The sequence below is a fragment of the Triturus cristatus genome, chromosome 2_2 (assembly GCF_964204655.1).
Source record: "Triturus cristatus chromosome 2_2, aTriCri1.1, whole genome shotgun sequence".
NCBI classification, from domain to species: Eukaryota; Metazoa; Chordata; class Amphibia; order Caudata; family Salamandridae; genus Triturus; species Triturus cristatus.
This window is the reverse complement of record NC_140582.1, coordinates 427,233,806-427,254,874: the sequence shown is the minus strand read 5'-3', so window position 1 is coordinate 427,254,874 and position 21,069 is coordinate 427,233,806. Positions and strand designations below refer to the sequence as shown.

General features: G+C 45.3%; 1 protein-coding gene across 6 annotated transcripts in view; it reads left to right on the top strand.

The window, feature by feature from the left end:
• The window catches only part of UGT8 (UDP glycosyltransferase 8), a 382,545-nt gene that overhangs the window by 333,523 nt on the left and 27,953 nt on the right, over positions 1-21,069 (top strand). The gene's annotated exons all lie outside the window — the stretch shown is intronic.

The window sequence follows — 21,069 nt, the reverse complement described above, 5'->3', positions numbered from 1 at the left end:
TGGCACATGTTGCTTCATTCTCTCTCCCTATGTGTTTGTGGAAATAGAGTCTTATGCTGAACGAGTTCATCACTTGCAGTGGTCTCATACTGTTTATGTGGATGTCATCACTTGGCGTACTTATAATCCTTAACAGGTGGTCAACAAAATGGGAGTTACCTTTCAAAGTAACATGTCCTTTATGACTTGTAATGAAGGGGACTTTTGTGGTGACCTTTCTAGGAGAAATACTCCCCCATCATTGATATCAACAGGATAACCCCAAACCTCTCAGGTCTACATTGATCACTCAACCTTCTCTGTTGTGGTATCCCTGCCAAATTTCTAAATATATTGGAAGTGATTTTTTATGATGATGCACATCTTACAATTGGTCTGTGGAAGCAATATCCCTTTCGACCTGATCAAATTCAAGACTTTTTGCCTGCCCCACAGAGCACTCTGTGGCAATGTACCCAACGACTTGACCAAAATAAAATCATCCCATTAGCCAACCAGATGCTTAAGAAAGCCTCCCAAAATGTGATGGCCACTCTCCAGGTAAAGTGCACATGTTTTGAGTAGAGATATTGAAGCTGTAGAGAATTATCTCTCTTAAATCTTCTTGTACTACTGTCATAATTTAAAACATGACCACCTAAAGTTTGGAGTCTGCATTGGAAACAAAGATACTGACCATAGCAGTCAGAATGCTGATCCTGGAAGCATTGGCGCTCAGCAAAGTGAGTATGCCGACAATTACTAGAAAGAAGGAACTCAGTGAGTATGTCGGCAGGAACAATAACACAATGTTATGTTATGTTAAAATTATTTATAAAGCGCTCGTACACCAAAACGGTTTCATGGCGCTGTAGCAGTAGTGTACTAGACCAAGAGGTTATAGGTAAGCCTGCGTGAATAAGAGAGTTTTCAGGAGGGTTCTGAAACTTGGAAGAGATGTTTCAAGTCTGAGTTCCGAGGGAAGAGAATTCCATATTTGAGGAGCCAAAAAAGAAAAACTGAGTCCACCATGTTTTTTCCGGTTAAAGCGAGGAATAGTGAGAAAGTTAGCATGAGACGAGCGAAGAGCACGAGAAGGGATGTTGCGAGAAATTAAAGAAGAGATAAAAGCAGGACCAAGACCGGCTAAGGCTTTGAAAATAGTATAGCCCAGTTTGAACAGACAACGCTTGGCCACTGGAAGCCAATGAAGGCGTTTCAACAGGGGACGGACGTGTTGAGTACGTGGTTGATGAAAGATAAGCCGAGCAGCTTGGTTCTGAACCAATTGAAGGCGGTGGAGTTGATACACAGGAATACCGACGTAGAGTGAATTGGCATAGTCTAACCGAGAGATGACTAAAGCCATGAGGACCACAGTAAGAGCTTCGGTGGTTAGGAATCTCGAGATCTTGCGGATTCTGCGAAGATGGAAAAAGCATGAAGATGTAACTGCGCAGATCTGAGATTTCATGGTCAAATCATTACTGATTATCACTCCGAGGCTTTTAATGGACTTAGTAGGGGGGGTTGCCTAATGTGGGCGGCCAAAAGTTGTTGTTCCAGGGATTGGAAGTACCGCTCAGAACCAGCTCGGTCTTATACGGATTGAGCTTGAGTTGGCTGGCGTTCATCCAATCCCTAATGAAACATAAGGTGGCCTGAAAGCTGGAGACGGACGTAGGGGAGGAATTGATATTAAACACAAGTTGGAGGTCGTCAGCATAATTAAAGCAAGCTACCTCAAAGTTGCGGAGGGAATGGATTAGAGGGACCATGTATAAGTTAAATAGAAGAGGGGAAAGAGAGGACCCCTGAGGTACACCACAGGTCAAACTGGTCCTTTTGGCAGAAAAGGTATTAAGGCGAACAGCCTGCGACCGATTCTCCAGAAAAGAGGAGGTCCATTTTAGAGCCGTGCCATGCACGCCAGCTTCCCTGATACGGTCGATCAAAAGTTTATGATCGACCGTGTCAAAGGCGGCAGAAAGATCCAAAAGGACAAGGGCCTGGGAGAGATTGTTGTCGGCCCCCTTTCTGAGCTAATTCATGACGGCAAGTATGACCAGCTCGGTGGAATGAGCAGGCTTAAAACCAGCCTGTTGGGGGTCAAGAAAGGACGAGAGTTCGATAAAGGAGCTAAGGCAATGCGTAACATGAGCTTCTAAGATCTTACTCAAGTAAGGAAGAAGGGAGATGGGGCGGTAGTTAGTGAGGTTAGTGGGATCAGCGTTAGGTTTCTTTATAATGGGAACAACCTCTGCAACTTTAAAGGAGTCGGGGACAACGCCTGTTTTTAAGGAGTTATTAAGGAGTGCAAGAGGGGGGTCGGGGCAGGAAAAAAAAGCTTCCTGGAGAAAGAGGGGGGGACAGGGATCTAAAGGGGAACCAGAGCCGACCTTTTTTAGAAGTATGAAGAAGTCCTCTTTGGAGATCAGAGGTATTTGATCTAATACTTGCGTGTTCTTAGGCAGGGTCCCCGAGACTGAGGGAGTGGAGGGCAGAGGAATACTCCTTTTGATAGTAATAATTTTCTGAACAAAAAAATCATTAAGGGCGTCACAAAGGTGTTGAGTTGGTGGAGGTTTGACAGTTACTCTATCAGGCAGAGATAATTCATTCACGATGGAGAAGATGTCTTTAGTTTTGGTGGCGGAACTCATGATTTTTGAGGAGAAATATGTGGATTTAGCCACAATGATAGATTTTTTATATTCATTTAGGAGCCCAGTGAAGATGTCTTTTTTATCTGGAGAGTAGTTTCGTCTCCAACACCGTTCCGCTTGTCTAAGGAAGAGTTTTTTTAGTTTAAGATCCTCGGTGATCCAACGCTGAGCGTCATGAGGCCGTCTGAGTATAGAGAGCTTGCAGGGGGCAACGATATTACTGGCAGAGACTACCCAGTGATTGATAGCGGTTGCCTGATCGTACAATTCTGAGTATGGTCAGACGGACCCAGAGGCCCACATATGCAGAGGAGTGGCATTTCAACCTTAGCAGCTACAGCATATTTGTGGCATTTTTCCTTCAAATAAGGTGCTACAGACACTCTAACAGTGCTTGATTTGAGCCTGTGGTCATTGGTGGAATCCACTGGCAGTTATTTTTGAGGACCAGCACTTATTATTTCATATTAGATATTTAACAACCGCAAGAGAGGTGGTAAAATATACAGATCAGAAAGGAGGAAGAGAAATACAGCAAAACCATCACAAGGAGAGAAAGCAGGAACCTGCAAGAGTGAGATAAAGGGGCAGGCAGAATCTGGTAGTGGATTAAAGAGGCATGTGGTGGATTTAAGACTGAAGCCTTGGTATTTGGCACTCTGAAGTCGAATTGCACCGGTCGCGGATTTCTGTTCTGAGCAGAGCTCTGGCCATTGACACGGCACTCTACTGCTTCACACCTGTGTTTTCTTCAGCCAGTGCTAAAGCTCCATACTGCCAGCTCTTCTTTCTTCTTATCTTTAGGCCAGTTCATAGTTCCCTGTGTTTTGGGCTCCAGTTTGTTTCTGACCTCTTTTAGCTAACACCCTGTTATCTGTTTTTTCTTTCTTCATTCCTGATATCTAGCCAGCCAAGCCTGCTCTTTTCCTGGTGCTTTCTGTGCCTCATTCCACACTTTGACTACCATTATTGTCTGCACCTTGGTCACTATGGGCCTGATTTGGATCTCGGGGAATGGGTTACTCCTTCACAATGGTGACGAAAATCCCGTCCCCCAAAATATAAATCCCATAGGATATAATGGGATTTATATTTCTGCAGATTGGATATCTAGTACCATTGTAACAGAGTCACCTGTCCACTGAGATCTAAATTAGGCCCTATGTCTGCATTTAGCTTCCTGCTATTCTTTATCAAGTTTGAAAAACACAAAACTCTACTTTCAGTTTACAATCCAAGACATTATTCAAGCTTGTGCAATGACTATGAGTCACTCTACTCTGAAAGTCATCAAAAGACTCCAAAAGAACACCTCTTGTTGCATTCACATTGGATCTAGAGTCTTTGTTCTGTGAACATTCGGAGAAAGCTATACTTTACTAATGCGAGGCGCTGTTTTACATCTGTCTTGCCCTGACATTTAGAGCATGTAAAAACTCACCTGCTCCACTCACACAGGGACTCTAGATATGAACTGACATCTAAGTAATATTGAAGGTTTACCATGCATGCACAGCGTACAGATCTGACCTTTCCAAACCTTTCCACCAACTGGCCTCCCACCTCCAACCTCCTACCCTGACACCACCATTCATCTGCATGACTGCTTTACAAATACAACTAAGAAAACAAAAATAATCACAACATAGGCCAGCAGTATTAGCTATGTTTCGTGGAGACCACTTGCAGTATTTACTGCGTATAGGGCCATATGTAGCAACACATTTCCCCATAGACACAGAATGGGCAAAACCCTTTGATACATCTGGCCCATAATGTTTAAATAAAAGCAGATTTTTACCATGTTTGATACAATAAATAAATACAGAGATTCAGTCTTGTGCTAAACTAGCTCACCCCATCTCATGATATATTTAAAATTTCTACAGCAGACTAATATATTGAGAATCAAGAGGGAAGGAGAGAGAAGCAGAAATGGGTTCACTCACCTTCCAAGTGTAATCAAATCTAAATAAAAGAGGGTAGTGAACCACACCAGTTTGTTTGTCAGAGTCTCAAAAGAACATTTCTCAGAGACCCTCAACCACGTTGTCGCAACCAAGAGTGTATACCATCTCCATTGGAGTGATGTAGTGGTTAGTGCCATTATCAGGTCTCTCACTTGAGTATTCAGTCCTCCAAGTCAGACATGCCTTCACCTCCAGGGAGGACATATACGCTGGACGGTCCAACACCAATAGGTAAAGACAGATTTATTCAGGTTTACTTGCATCCCAAGGGGCTAATAAAATCCTCTGTAGAGTTATAGGCAATAACTACGCCTATAACAATGACCCATCAGGGGCAATAGGCACACCCTTAATGAAGAACCGTAAGTTAATACACATATTTGTTAAGTCCACGGAATAACCACAACAAAAGGAATCTACTCCACATGGTCCTGATGAAGGTCACAGACCCATAGGGTCAACACAAGGCTGAAACATGTCGACCAGACCACTAGATGTTGAGACCCAATAACCTGTCCACACAACACCTCTCTGTTTTTAGCATTGCCCTATCCCACCTATTTTAATAAATCACTTATATAGGTATAGGAGGTAATTTAATTTGTACCACACAGATCCCACCATTGTCTCCACCCAGTCTCTCTCCTATTGGAGGTATGTCCCACTTAGAGAACCGAATACTCAAGTGAGAGACCTGATGATGACATTAACCATTACTTCACTCCAATGGAGATAAAATGCACTGTTAGTTGCGACAATGTGGTTTGGGTCTCTGAGACAATTTCTTTCGAGACTCTGACACACAGACTAGTGTTGTTCACTCCCCTTTTTGATTTAGATTACAGCAGCTTAATGTCTGTCTGACTGTTTTCTTTTGGCTGTAGAGCTAATAGTTTATGATCTTCCTTTATTGTTGTGCCTTTTGGAAGCGGTAGTTCCATATCAGCCATTGATGTGCATTCTCTCTACTGGAAATGAACGTGAGCAACCTAATAGCACCCATTGTTACCTAGAAAAATGTGTCGGTTTCTTAATGCAAAGCTATTTTATTTTTTTTCGCAATGATACGTGACACATTTGAGAAACAATTGCATGCCAGTAATGTCTTTTGACGGGGCTGTAGTTTGGGAGTCCTATGGTCTGTGTGGCAACAGAATCGGTGCTCAGTTTTGAGAAAGATAAAAATGGGCTAGAAAATGAAATTTGTCATTGGCTCAGGATGTCACTGGGTATTTAGATATATATTTCAAGAAATACGGTTTATTCCCCAAATTACTGTCAATACTAGGATGAGAGCACAAGCATACATGGCCGCTGGGTAGTTATAGTTAGGTCAGCGTTTCCATAGGCAATGCCTTTTTTGTTTTGCTTATAATTTTGACACCGTTTCAAGGAACCGTCACAACACTCCAAAAAATACTCTTTTTACCTAGTTTGTGCATGGTAAGATTCGGGGTTATCCCTCAAGTGGGGGCCGAGAAAAAAAAGGGGGTCCCAGAAGGCTAAATCCCCATGTGTTTTCCATGGATTTAAGTTAAAAGTATTTTCCGGAAAACTGCTGATTTTGCTTTTAGTGATTTGGTGTAAATCCGTTCAATAGGTTTCGAGATAGTAAGGTTTAAAAATACTTGTATATGTAGACGGTTTAAAAAAATTGAGCATTCCTATTGGCCCAGGAAGCTTTTTTCCATTGGCCAATTCACTCTACCAGGAGTCAGACTCCTCTAGGAGTGAACTCTCTGAGTGGCTGCTGGAAACATGGGAATGTTGCTGGCAGCCATTGCAGGACTAGTGGACTTAATCTCCTATCCTGAAATGTAAAAAGAGAATCCCCTAGGCCCTGTGTTGGGAGGACCCAGAGGGATCTCTGGGGCCAAAACTTAAAATTAAACAGTAATTTCTGCCAAAATCCACAGAACTCCAGCGGGATCGCAGCAAAAACAAAAAAAAATGAAAATAGTGGCTACCATTCTCTTTATTAAGTCTATGGGGAGAGGGGCCTGAGTATGGGTGCCCTCCCCCAGCCCATTTTGGACCTTAGAGACCCCGTGCCCCATGGCGGAAATGTTATTTGAGGGGGGGTTGGGCCCAAGGGACTCCTGCGCCTAGGGACAATTTCATTCATAAAAGGGATGGGGGATGTGCGGCCTGCAAATTCCAAGTCTGTGAAGGCCTCATGTACCCATCTCCATGGGCCAAATTGATTAAAAAGAGGGATGGGCCAAGTACCCCCTCCCTGAGCCTTTGAAGTCCTGAGCACCCCACCCCCGGGCCAGCTCAATAACTGTGCCCCAGGGAGCCCACTCACGGGACATAGTACTTTCCCAGCCACTACTACTGCAGGCAGGAAACATTTGGTTGCTTGAGTCTGGTGGGAGCATTTTTAAATCTCCTGCCAGATGGGAGCAAACATGGGAGTCTGCTCCCAGCTGGCGGGAAATTTTAAAATTCTCCAACCGGCTCGGAACAGGCTTGTTTTTCGTTTCCCTGCCTGCACTCTTATGGGCAGGTAAATAGAACAGGTATTGCTCCCACTCAGAAGGAGCCAGCATAGAAGCTTCTGTCTCCGTGCAGGAGCAATGCTTGCTCCCACACCATGCCAGGAGTTGGCTGGTGCAGTGAGGACTCTTGGGCTCCACTTGCGACCCCCAACGCGTTGCTTGGTGGGTGCCCCTTGTGGGCACTGATCTAAAAGTGATACAGACCCTGTTGGATGGGTTCCCTGGGGCCAAAATAGGCCCAGGGAGGTGGGGCACACAGCCCCCTCTCACTTTGAATTATAATGGGCTCTGGGGATGGGGTCCCCAGGGCCTAATAAGACTCGGGGGCCTTGCAGCCCCTCCCCTTTAAAAAAACATATTTGGCCCAAGGGGATGGGGTTTCTGGGACCGCCAAATGTTCAGGAAGAGGGCTGTAGGCCCCCCTTAAGAATTTAGCCCTGGGGCCAGGATTGCTTGAAAAGGGGAGTGGGCATGCCTCCCATCCCCTGTTTAATTGTATTTGGCCCCAGGGATCGGGTTCCCAGAAATCTAAAAAAAACCCACAAAAATTAATTAGTTATATTTAGCAGAGCTAACTATACCTTGCGCCCCTGTAGTGCACTGCTTATTACCTCACATATTACATCATTCATGATAAGTTCTATGACATTATTTATGATGTCACTGATGACATCTAAAATGACATAATTAATGACATAACTGATTAAAGGTACTAATGCTGCTCCCTCCAGGCAGAAACAATATTTTGATATGTTTCTCTGTCTGCTTTTGCACGGGCAGCAAAACAGATCAAAAGTCTGCTCCCAGCTGGCGGGAGCATTTTCAAAGCTCCGTCCACTGTCTGCAGACTTTGTGTTTGCTCCCGCTTTACGGGAGATTAAGAAATGCTCCTTCAAAGGGGGAGCAAACACAGGTTTTCCTTCCTGAGCTAGCGTGGGCAGTGAAATTGCTATGCCCTGGGGATGGGCTCCCTGGGAATAGCTTTTTAGCCAGCCCCCGGGGATGGGTGGAGGGCTCCCTTGGGCCATTAATGGCTTGGTAAGGGGGCTAGTGGCCCTCCTTCCTTTAACTTACTTTAGAGGCCCAGCTAATGGGGTCCCCAGTGCCTTTAGAGGCTCGGTAAGGGGCTGTGTGGTCCCCTCTCCTGAAAAACATGCCAGGCCCCGGGGTCACCTGGGCTGAAAGCGGCTCAGGGAGGGGGGCTGTGTGTCCTATTCCCCCTAAAATCAAATGTTGGGCCCCAGGGGATGGGGTCCCGGGTCCAAAGACAGTCCAGGCTGGGGGGTTGCGTGCCCACCCAAAAAAAGTACATCAGGCCCCAGGGGATGGGGTCCCTTAGGCCCAAAATGGCCTGGGGAGGGGGGGCTGCATGCCGCCCCCCTAAATAAGATGTCTGGCCTCAGAGGATGGGATTCTTGGGCCAACATTGGCCTGGAGAGGGTGGGCCACACATGCCCCCATTCCTCAAAAAAATAAATGCAACTGTCCTCCCCAGGCTCTGGCTCACCCCAAGTTTTTTTTATGAACAAGCACAGGAGCCTGTGCTAGTTTTTTATTTTTTTTTAGCTGCATATCTTTTGAGAATTCACAGCAAACTTTAAATAAAAAAAGTTTTTGGCCCTAGGCAGGGTCTCACTGGGACCCCACCACCAAGCCTAGGGGTCAGTGTATACCTTCCCTGCCCCCATATGCTTTTCTTTTACTTTACTGCCACCACTTCCTGGTTGAGGTAGTGGCAGCCAATCAGATCTCAGCTTGAGATCTGTTGAGACCTGCTGAGGCTCCGCATTCCTAGATATACAACATTTTTGAGCATTAATTGCTCAAATACTACTGAACGGATTTACACCAAATCACAATAAACACTCTTTCTGGACCAAGATCTAGCTTTCTTGCCAATTTTGTGTAAATCCATTCAGTGGAATAGGCTGTAGCTGTGTCTAAAGTTCCTATGGAAAGAAATAGGTGGGAATATGCTTTTTTGGGACCCCCCTTTTTTTTGGCACCCACTTGACAGAACATCCCGCAACTTTCCATGCACAAACTAGTAACAAAATAGCATTGTTCCTATGAAAACACGATCCTACCTATAACTATGCAGTGGCAATGGCCACAGGGCAACATATATTTATATATATGTGAACGTGTATATATGACAGAGAAAGGGTCATTGTGAATGAAGGAATCTCTGACAGGTAGAGGTGACAGGTGGAGTCCTCCAAGGAGCCAGCCTTTGGAAGGGATTTGTTAGGGATATTGCAGAAGAACTGAAAAGAGAGGTAGACCTCTTTGCAGATCACACTAACAGTTGCTAAAGAGAAAATATTCTGAGAAAGAGCAAGAGCTTGAAAATACTGGAACAATGGAAAATTTAGGGTACACATACGTTTGGGGGGGACACTATTAGATGACAACAGATGTTTGGAGGCTGCTCTACAGGAGAAGCTTCATGGTGCTAACATGACTTATCACCTTGAAATTCAAAATAGTGAGGCAATGCAGAGTGAAGTAAATGCGAAATATCATTTGCAAAATGACAGTTTTAATTACAGTGGAAAATAATTTTAACAGCTTGTAAATTATTTATAAACCACACCTGAAGCACTGTTTTTAGATCCAGACGCTCAGTCTTCTAACTATTGAAAATGTGTCTCAGCGAGAGTAAATCAGAAAGCTATCCAAATCGTCAAGAACTGTCACATGAATATCAAGGCAATACAAGAACTTAAAAATTAGGGTTACTTTACTAGTGACTCACAAGTAAACCAAATAGGCCAACTGGGTGTAAGCCATTTCTATCATGTTTACAGGAGAGAGCATAGGCACTTTAGCACTTGTTAGCAGTGGTAAAGTGCACAGAGGCCTAAGACCAGCCAAAAACAAATTCAGGATAAAGAAAAAAAAACAAAGAAAGCACATGAGCAGGCACACACATAGACACAAACACAGTTAGTCACACATATATCAATATGTGCACCAACACACATACACAGACACACACACAAATGGGCACACAAACATAACACACAAGACACACATGTGCTTATGGACACATTTAATCAAAAAATGGAAAAACACATATGCACACATGACACACATTCTTTCACTCAAACATAGAGAGACATAAACCCCCCCCCCCACCAAATGCATACACACACAAACACCCACAGGTTAGGTGAGCTGACTAGCCAGTTAAGGGTCAGCAAGTGACACCATAAAGTTAATATTCCCGCTCTCCCTCCAATGTTGGACTGTTGCGATCTCAATGCCAGCACTAGCAAAATTGCTCATAATAGGAATCAATCACATTTTAGAGATCTAGTAAGGTGACGAGATCAGAGCTGCAGAAGGCTTAGAGATATCTCTGGACCTTTCCTTATCCCACAGAGTGTTCAGGTGGAACACTGAACATAGCACATGAATTTGGGCACAAAAGACACCCTTCCATTTGCCCATGACACTTGACCAAAGATGATGATTTTGCTTTCATGCATACCTGCACCTCTTACCACAAATAGCTCCCAGCTTGGCAGTACAGCGATATTGCAGGGAGTTTGCAAAAGCCGTGAGAAGGAGGGACTGCCAGCATGGGCTAATGAGCGGAGACCCGCAATCAAAGAAAGCAATCCAAACACCACCAATTAAAAAATAAAAACTTAGCTCCGGCTTATCAGAAGACCTGTTATCACTTTTTGGATCCCTTTTCAAACAGTATGCCTTCTGCTGGGGAAAACCAATAGGAGATGTGAGTGCCTGGACTGTTAATGAAGGAAACCCACCAATATTGAAAAGCATTCCCTACACCACCATTTGAAGGTAATGCACTTGCCCATGGCCTTACATTGCAAATGATGATGTTTTGAGATGACTGTCACTTTGTGGATCCCTATTGAAAACCTATGAAAGATCTATCCTAAATCTGTTAAATGTAAGTTCCTTCAGACATAAAAAATTACAAAGACTTGCATGAAACATAATAGAGTCCAACCTAAGTTACTAAGGTATTAGAGAGCGAAACCACTTCAATGGAAGTTTGGTGCTCTTGGTGTTGATCAGAAACTTCATATAAAATTAATTGTACTTGAATCCCCTCCTACATGGGAAATAGGGCTGAAGTTTCTAGGGATCTGGCTTATGGGTAAGTGGTATGATCCAATGATGTTTTCAAGTTGAGCTGGTTTCATGCAGTGATGGAATGAAGTTACATATCCCCAGAGGAGCCAGGTTAGTCAGTGGAAAGTCTGCTACATGGGTGTAGGAAATTGGATTATTATTTAGGGTGGGCTACTGCCACCTCAAGCAATAACCACAATCTTTGTAATGGTGAACTGTTAAAGTGACTTAATTAACCTGAGCTGAACTCCCAGAGCGCTATGGCACAGAGTAAACAGGCTTAACTTATGGCAATGTGTAACTTATTTATGCAGGACTAAAACAGTAATAAAGTCAAAACACCAACCTATAAAAATCCCAAGCTGAATTGGAAAAATAGATAAAGTGTACTAACAAATTGAAACCAAAATGGCATGAATCCAATTAAAGTAAAGGGTTTACTACCTGTAGCTCATGTGTCTTCTTATATCCCACATACTTCTGGTCCATGGTCTTCTCTGCAGTCACAGAGAAGAGTGTATGCTATCTGTCTGACTTCTTCTTTAGCCCTACCAAACATTGGCAAAGATTTGTAGCCCACCGCTGCTTTTAATTCTATCTCAGCCTTGCTAGCCTTTCTCTGTGATGTGTGGCCTTCGCACACTCTGGCACATCCAAAGGAGGGTTAAACAATAATTGGGTAGTGCACCGGATTTTCACCTTATAGAACAATTCCATTTAATGGAAATAGAGAACCTACACTAGAGTAAGAGCTCACCTTCGATGCACCATACAAGCCACCACACTAGAGTCGATCAAATTTTCTTCCGGGTCTTTAGTGCTCTATGCAGGGCTGGCATACGTGGCAGAAGCAGCAAGAATCCAGAGATGAGCACTCTGAAGGCATTCATAAATATAATTTTGTCTTTACTAGCTACATGAGATACAATAGAATCATTGTCTTTCCGGAAACTATTTCTAAGAACTGCAGGGCACAATTAACAACAATTTTCCTGAAAAAAGGCTCTGAAACAGGTCCCGAGTAAGCATTTGTTACTTCTGGAAGTTAATGAAGTATGAGACCAGAAAAACATGACAAAAATATTGTTACACTGAAATATTATATCCCAACTATAATTTGAAAAATATATCCCCATTGGTGTTAGGAATAGAGTGGACACTGCAAGGAACAATATTTTTGTAAATGATAATTAGGACACAATATTTCTGGCAGACAATGTTTTTTTATAACGATATTCTGGCATACAGCCATAACTTGTGTTTTTGGTACTCTTTCAATGACAATTAAAAAACACAATTAGCATTCATTGAATGTTAACAGGCTGCCTACTTCATAAAGAAGGAGGCAACATAAAGACCAATGCATTTGAATGCCAGTGACAAACAAATTCAAATGTGTTCTTGTGTAGTGTTCTAAAAAAAGTATCTCACTGTTCTTCACATTTAACTAGAGAACTTCTAATTCTTCTCAAAACAATTCATATTCTTTTCTATGGAACTGTGCAAAATGTCACTAGCCATATATTATAGAATTTGAATAGTATCTACCACATTACACCTATTTTATGAAATTTTGCTAGAATACTATACAAAATGCTGAATTATGATATGCTGCTTACTAGTTGATGTATTATACTATGGACAGACATTTGTATACCTAAGAGATATAGGGCCAAATGTACAGAAAGTAAGAATTGTGATTTCCTAATTGCGATTTGTACCCAAATCGCGATTAGGAAATCACAATTTCTAATGTTAGAAAACTTACAAATATTAAATGCAAAAACAACAATTGATGGACAGAATGCAGAACAATGTCATACATTCACCCCAGTACAGATATCTGGGCCTAAATCCATCGTCCCAGGATGCTTGTTTCCGGTCCAGGGAGGACCTGGCCTGGCAGTTCTGTCTGGACTGTTCCCATGGGGCATAGGGTCAAGATTGATTTGCATATGGTTGGGTCCAAACTGGGGTGGCGTAGTGGGCAAAAGAACAATGGATTTAACCCAGATCTTTTGACTGGGGGAGAATGTTTGCATTGTCAGCATTCCGTCCATTTGTTTGCTGTAACACTTTTTGCCTTAAGTGGGATGGGTATGCCCAGACGTGGGTCCCTTGCTCACTGTGCCACTGGTTTCAAGCTATCCTGGCTGAAGAAGGGTGACATACCCTGAAACAGGTCCCAGGATGCTTGTTTCTGGTCCAGGGTGGACCTGGCCTGGCAGTTCGGTCTGGACTGTTCCCATGGGGCACAGGGTCAAGACTGATTTGCATATGGCTGGGTCCAAACTTGGGTGGCGTAGTGGGGAAAAGAAAGATGGATTTAACCCAGATCTTTTGACTTTGGGAGAATGTTTGCATTGTCAGCATTCCGTCCATCATTTGTTTGCTGTATTACAAATATTAAATAGCAATTTCTAATGTGTTGCAAATCGACCTGCCTCATGAATATTAATGGGGTAGGTTGCAGTTTGCGACCCATTTGGAATGATGGCCATCACAGGAATGATGGCCTGCTGGGGTCAGCAAACCACCATGTCTGTGACTGCTTTACAAAAAAGCAATTATTTTTCTCAGATGCAGCCCATTTTCCTTAAAGGAAAATGGGATGAGTTTCACAATGAAAATGAAACTTTTAAGTTTCATTTTTTAAGAGGAGGTAGTGGTCCGATGGACCACTGCCATCTCTTAAAAAATATGGTAAATTATTTACCCATACATGTACATATGGGACTTTATCCATAATACAACTTTATATATCTTTATTATTTTCCTTATACGTGTATACCTTCAATGTAGTTATGTATCTATATATTTTCTTTTTTCTCTTACTCTAAATAACAAAAACAGCCCTTCATCTTTCTCCAATTCACATCTCTGTTGCATCCTGTATCTCTTTCAATATATCCTCTACTGCCACTCTCTGACAACCCAAACCTCCTTGTACTACTAAGTAAACTGTTCTAGACTCTACACTTTCCTATCCCTCCTTTGACTCATCCCAAACCTAATTTTTCTGCTATGATCTCCCAAATAATTATTTCTTGACTCTTCCTTCCTCTATCCCTCCTTCATCCTATTCAGTCCAACTAACAGACTCACATGTGAACTGATCGAGTTAACAACTTATATTTTCTTATGTTAATCCACCACTAATCCACTTTGCGTTCCGGAGTAGCATGCTACTTGCAAAAAAGTGCTTTAAATCCCGGTTGCGGGTCGTGGAGAGGGTGCCGCGGGGCGGTGAGGCGGGGCGGGGGAGGGGCAGGGTGAAGGGTAGTAATCTCCGGCTCACGGCCGACGGGAATAATGTAAGTAAATAAATAAATAAAAGAAATTACATTGCCCGTGCTGAAACGCCAAATGCGTATCAGCGCACACAATGAAACTCGTTTTATTCATTTATTTACTTACGTAACTACGGTCAGCCGTGAGCCCGAGTTTACTACCCCACACCCTGACCCTCCCCCACCACTCCTCACCACCTCGCTGCACTCCCTCCACAAGCCGCTACTGTTAAATCCTCGTCAGGGGTAGTAGGCTCTATATTAATACAAGTACAATAATAATTACAATTCTCAGAGGAAAAGGGGTCCCATAGTGACCTCTTCCCATTTGCGAACAGGTTATCACCTTCTTTGAGGTGTCGGCAATTTATTAATGTTTTGCGACTGCAATTCAGCCACAAAACAGTGATTCTGTTTTTGGAAGAGACGCCCAAACACGCCCCTTCCAAATACCGAAATGGTGCATATTTGTAAAAAATAAATTGCAATTTGGTAATGTGCTACTGATTTGCAATTTGGAATTCATACATACCAAAATTCTGTGATTCGGCCAATTTGTGACCACAAAAAGGTTTTGTACATCTGGCCCATAGTGCTTTTGTGTTTGTCACAGTTATTGCCACACTATGCATTTTCAGGGATTGCAACAAAAACGTCCTGCGCTCACCCCCCAATGCAGCTTGCTGGTGGGAACAACTATGGTATTACTAGTAATTAGAAGGAGCTATATGTCATAAAAAAAGGTGTACTGGGGTGCAGAAAATGTTATAAAATCTGGGGATCTTTGGAGGTAAAGGTCATTGATATTGATATTGATAGTAATCGAATACAACCTGCATAATATAGTATAGATGATAAATTTCACAATCGGTGTTATATGTATTTATAATATAATATTTTTGAATGCATAGATGAATTTGTCTCTGTCTCTCCATCAATTAAATACATAAAAAAATGTGATCTATTTTGCATCGCCCACACTGTATATATACTTCTAGTGGCAGAAGGATCAGTCTAAAATGCATCTGTCCATGGTTACAGTCAATTGGTGCCGGACTGAAAAGTTTTGGTTACATTGACCATATCTAATCGTCGTCAGCAAAGTAAATAAGCTGGCATCTAATTGGAAGGGTCTGACTGTTGAACTGCAGTAAGATCCCTGCCGTCTGATGCCCTGACTGGGGATCTTGGTTACATTGACAGTCTCTGGTTGGCTTTCCCAAGGTATGGCCAACAACATACACACTTACCTAAACCCAGTACAGGCCAACAATCATACACATACACTGATATGGTCACACGTCACTAAATGTTATTGAAAGGTACTTTTAAGGTTAATTTAAGTCCTTGGTGTTAGTGGATTTATTGTGATCTCACTTTAGAAACCTAAGGGCATACTTATCAATCTTTCACGCAGCGCAACGCAGCGCAACGCAGCGCAACGCAGCGCAACGCAGCAAGTCACCTTGCTGGACTGATCTGTGTGAAAGGGAAAGGGCAGGAATGCACTGTATTTAACATCATAAGGCACATTTATGTCCTTTCCTTGCATTGGTGCACTTTTGGCTCCCTTGCACCAATGCTTGCACCCTTGCACCGTGGTGCAAGGGTGTCTGCGTTGAAGGGAGGATTGTTTTTATGCAGGGAGAGATACCTTCATGCACAAAAACAACCCTCAGAGGCCTTTTCCTTTTTCAATGTGTGCTGCAGAATGCATCACACTCAGAAAGAGGAAATTCTCTTGCTTTGCCTCACCTGGGGAGGCGTAGCATTTTGAAACATTCCCAGTTCTTCCACTAACGGTAAATCTGGGAATGTGCCAAAATCCATGGGTGAATAAATGGGAACACCCACGCTCTACCCATGGACGCCACTCTGGAGCATAATAACGCAAGGCGGTGATTTGCGCTGCCTTGCGTTCCTCCAGATTTATCAAGCCATGCAGGGCCATTCAAGGTGGCCTTGCGTGGCTTGATAAATCTGACTTTAGTGTTGCGTAGCCTTCGCACCCCCTTGTGTGGCGCAAGGGCGATGCAACACTATGATAAATATGCCCCCTATTATATCCAAAAATCCTTGTGCACCAGGTTTTCACATTAAATTTAACAACAACCAATATTAGTGAATAACTATTCACTCTTTAAACCGTGAAGATTTCAAACAGAAGTAATGCCACTCTGCAAAAAACCAATGCAACCATCAAATGCGATGCAGGCACCTTCGGCAATACATTCTTTGAAAGTTCACTTGGCACTGGGTATAATGTCCGCTTGCTAGCACCACACTTCATAGGCAGCCTGCCAAAGACTAGAACGGTGGGCTTGTTTCACAGCATTGTGTTTTGAAATGGGAGTCTAATGCACTACTTAGCTTATAGAATATGTTTGTTTTCATGAATAGCGTTATTGACTTTAATGACCTCTAAGTCAAAGACACATTCACTAAACTTGGGGGGCATATTTATGACATTGTCATGCAGTGAAACGCAGAAAGTCAGCTTGCTGCGCTGCGTGAGAGGGAAAAGGCATGAATGTGCTGTATTTAAAAGAGTACGGCACATTCCTACTTTTTCCCCTGCGCTGGCGCCGCTTTGGCTGGCTAGCACCAACGCAGGCAACCTTGCACCATCGGGCAGGGGTGCCTGTGTTGCATGCAGGATTGTTTTTGTGCAGGAAGGGGTGCCTTCCTGCACAAAACAATCTTGAGAGGCATATTTCTCTAGATTTCTCTAACTGTGTTTGCTGCAAAAAAGCAACATACATAGAAAGAGGAAGTAACAAGGAGAAATTAAGATATTTCTCCTCGTTATTCCTCTCTGGGAAGGCATGTAATTTGGGTGCATTTCCAGGTTTACCAGCTCTGGTAAATCTGGGAATGTGCCAAAATCCATGGGGGCTGCATTGCCCACGAAATGCCCTGGAATGCTTCCCTAGTTCAGAGTAAGGCAGGCAACGCAGTGATTTGCACTGCATTGCTTTACTCAAGATTTATGAACCCACTCAGGGCCACGCAAGGTAGCCTTGCATGGTTTCATGAATCTAATTTTTCAGTAGCGTCTCACATATACCACGATGCCTGGTGCAAGCACGACGCAACTGGGGCCATAAACATGGCCCTGGGTTTCAAGTCATAGGGGCATGTTCTCAAGGAGCTATCGTGGAGTTAACGGCACTTTATCACAGCCAAAGTTGTGATAAATGTAACTCTCCATTCACAAGCTGGTGTTAACAGCCCACAGCACCAGTGCAACCGCAATAGCAGCCGCAAAAAACATCACCACAGAAGACCCCCGCAACTATCACTAATGAGATGCAGAGTAGGTGTTCCTGTGCCCAAATCCGCGACAGCACCACTCCACAACATTCTCAACAACCAGACAGAACTGCGATAAGGACACAAAACAGGTGATGAGGCACGTCAGCAGCAGGAAAATAACACCTGCTCTGACCTGGTGCAAAGTCGGACCACAGCCTGCACCACAAAAGGGAGCACAGCCCACAGCCACATCGGAAGGGTAACAGATGCCATGGAGCCACTGGTCATGCGGTCCGGACACCCAAGAGGGCCACAACACCCATCGCCAACACCCCAGGACCCCAACCCCCACCCGGAACACCCCCCCGGACCACCACAGAGACAGCGCAGACAAAGACAGCGGACCCCCAGGAAACGCACCAGCCTCACAGACCCAACACCTGACAATGTCATTGCCCACTACAGGTCCAAAAGGACAACCATCCTATGCATCTTGACCAACAACGGCCAACAGGCCGACTGAACCAACACAGCGGACAACCAACATCCAACCCCACACAAGCTGCTGGCTGTGCTGCACCTGTTGGCCCCTGGTACCCTCCAACCATCACCCGCCAGAGTCGGAGGAGTCACACAGCCATCCACATCCAAGTCCCTCACACCTGTCCTGGACATCACCACAGCCTGGTACCCCAGTCCCTATACGTCCAACACAATGTGCAGGATCCACTGGACACCAAGCATGGACCATACGCCATAGCTGGATGCACGCATGTGTTGGGGCCAATCCACAGCACACATTTCATACCTGTGCCCTCTGCCGACACAGCACACAATCGCCGCAACAGAAAGCACACGTCTCACATCAATGTGCAGGCAACCACCGAACACCGTGGAACCACCACCAATGTCGCCTCCAAATACCCAGCCAGTGTGCATGATTACTCCATCCTCCGACAGTCGATCAGCAACCAGCGTTCCCAGGATGGTACCAAGGGAAATGCTCAGCCCCTTGTCAAGTTCCAAATGAACACCCCACTCACCTCAACTCCACAACCATGCAACTCACAGCCCTGGCAATGCACAAGTCACAAATTCACAACCAACATGCAAAACAACATGCCCACCCAACAGACACGGCAGAACAACTCACAATGGTAACCTGGGCAAGCACTGCACATGAGCCATCAATGGCATGGCACCTCAGCCACACACTAGCCGAATGTGGGGAGAAGTGGCAACCAGGCATGTGTGAAGGAGGCAGGAGAACCATGATTGGGAAAGTACACAATGCCAAGTGTGGTGGAGATGTGCTGGACAGACCGCAGTATGCAGAACACATACATATCCATGGCGACATACACCTCTGGTGTATAGAGTGTAGTGGACAGTGGATGCAACAATGTCACCCTGGCCAGTGGGGGAGTTCGCAGATATGTTGCCTGTTACATCCCGCCCATAAGTGTGCACGGAGTGGGATGACCAGGTGTACGCCAGGCCAGCGTATGGGTGTGAATAAAAAGCACGTAGCCCTGGGCGTGGTCCTCTTCTGGAAAACCTAACGTCTCTGCCAGGGTGGCGCCTCTTACCACGCCACGAGGCCGACGCCGTCCATGTGAGCGGAGTTGCCTGCGATCCCGTCAGGCCCGCTCCTCCGCATGCCAGGCCACACTGATCACCTGCCGACACGGGCGTGTGTCATGGAGGGCCCACCAAGTGCAAGCGCAAGCTCCAAGCCCGAGGGCCGTGACCCTGGTTAGCCTCTCAGACCATCGCTGGCCCCCCGACGCTGGCCCACATTACTCCATCCTCATTCACATACTACACCAGCGGCATCTTCGGCCCAGTAGGTCCCATATGTGAAACTGTGTCCTGAGTCCTGAATGGCAGTGACCACAGCACCAGACCCCCCGATCAGTGAGGCATAGTTCCATATGGGCATCTTGCGAAATGTGGTGCCACTAACCCTGTTCAACAACAGCCGGCAACACGTGGTGCCACTAACCCTGTTAAATGCAACCCAGCGACACGTGGATGAGGGACCAGGACTACCCTGCAGACCATTAGGTCCCATATCCAGCACCTAGTTGCGAATCACGAATGGCAGAGTCCACACCAGTGGTCGCACGGAGAGGAGTAAGAGAGAGATGCGGCTCAGTCCATACGAAATCCGGGTCACAGTCACAGAGGTGACCGAACACTAGCAACAACTGACCTGGTGCCATCAACCCTGTTCATCGCAAGTCCGTGTCCCGTGGTGCCACTAAACCTGAACCACACAGGCTGGTGGGGCCAACCAACCTATGCCGGCGATACTCGGTGAATGGCCTGTGCTGACCGCTGCCTCAGGCCTACACTGCGGTCCATTAGGTCACACATGTGGAACTGTGTCTTGGGTAAGACTTGGAGGACTCCATACCATTGGACACACCGCATCGCAGGAGGCATCCCCTAACAGCACTGGTGCCACTAACTCTGTGCACAATGAGTCATGGGCACCATCTGGTTGGACCCTGGAGGCGTCAGAGCCCATGACCTGGTGGTTTACTGCATCTTCTTCTGGCTGGACTGGACTTGGTGTCAGACATGTGTCTGCTCCATTCATCTCCACCATGGTGACTGTATCAGCGTTGGCCCACCCTCTGTATCCTGCCCTGGGGGTACACCTTCCACTGTCCATCGATACACTCCGTGACCAGGCCCCTTGTCATCCCATGAACCTGCTCTGCACCCATGACCCTGCCCCAGTGCACTGCAAGTCAGCGGCCCGTGGCGGCAGGCCCGTGCAGGACGCAGTGCATCCGAGGCTACTAACTCTGTGCAGCCCAAATCATGGGGCCTTTATGGTTGAATGGTTGTGTCCTTTACGATGTACACTGTTGTTGGTTTCTGACTGCACCAGGCAGCCATTGCCGGCTGGTGTGCACACACCCCACACACATCCAACACAGGTGTCACTCGGTAAGTGTACCTGATAATAAATGTGGCCGTGCGCACATGCCCGTAGCCATTTTCTCCATCCGAGCAAGTGTGTTCATTGCGTCAGCATGATGGGCACGGGCCCTGCAACATCACAGTGTGCTGTCTTCTGTGGACGTTGCCATGTCACCTCAGCATTGGCAGTGACCCTGGATATGTAGCCCCGCACCTGCCCCCCTGCATGCACATGCTGTGTGTGCTGGTTTGGCAGGGGCAGGGCGTTGTCCGGACATGGGCCGGTGCATGATGTACAGTAAGTGTGTCTTTGTTTTGGGGTGTTGACGCCACCAGAGCCACAGTACACAATGTTGCAGTG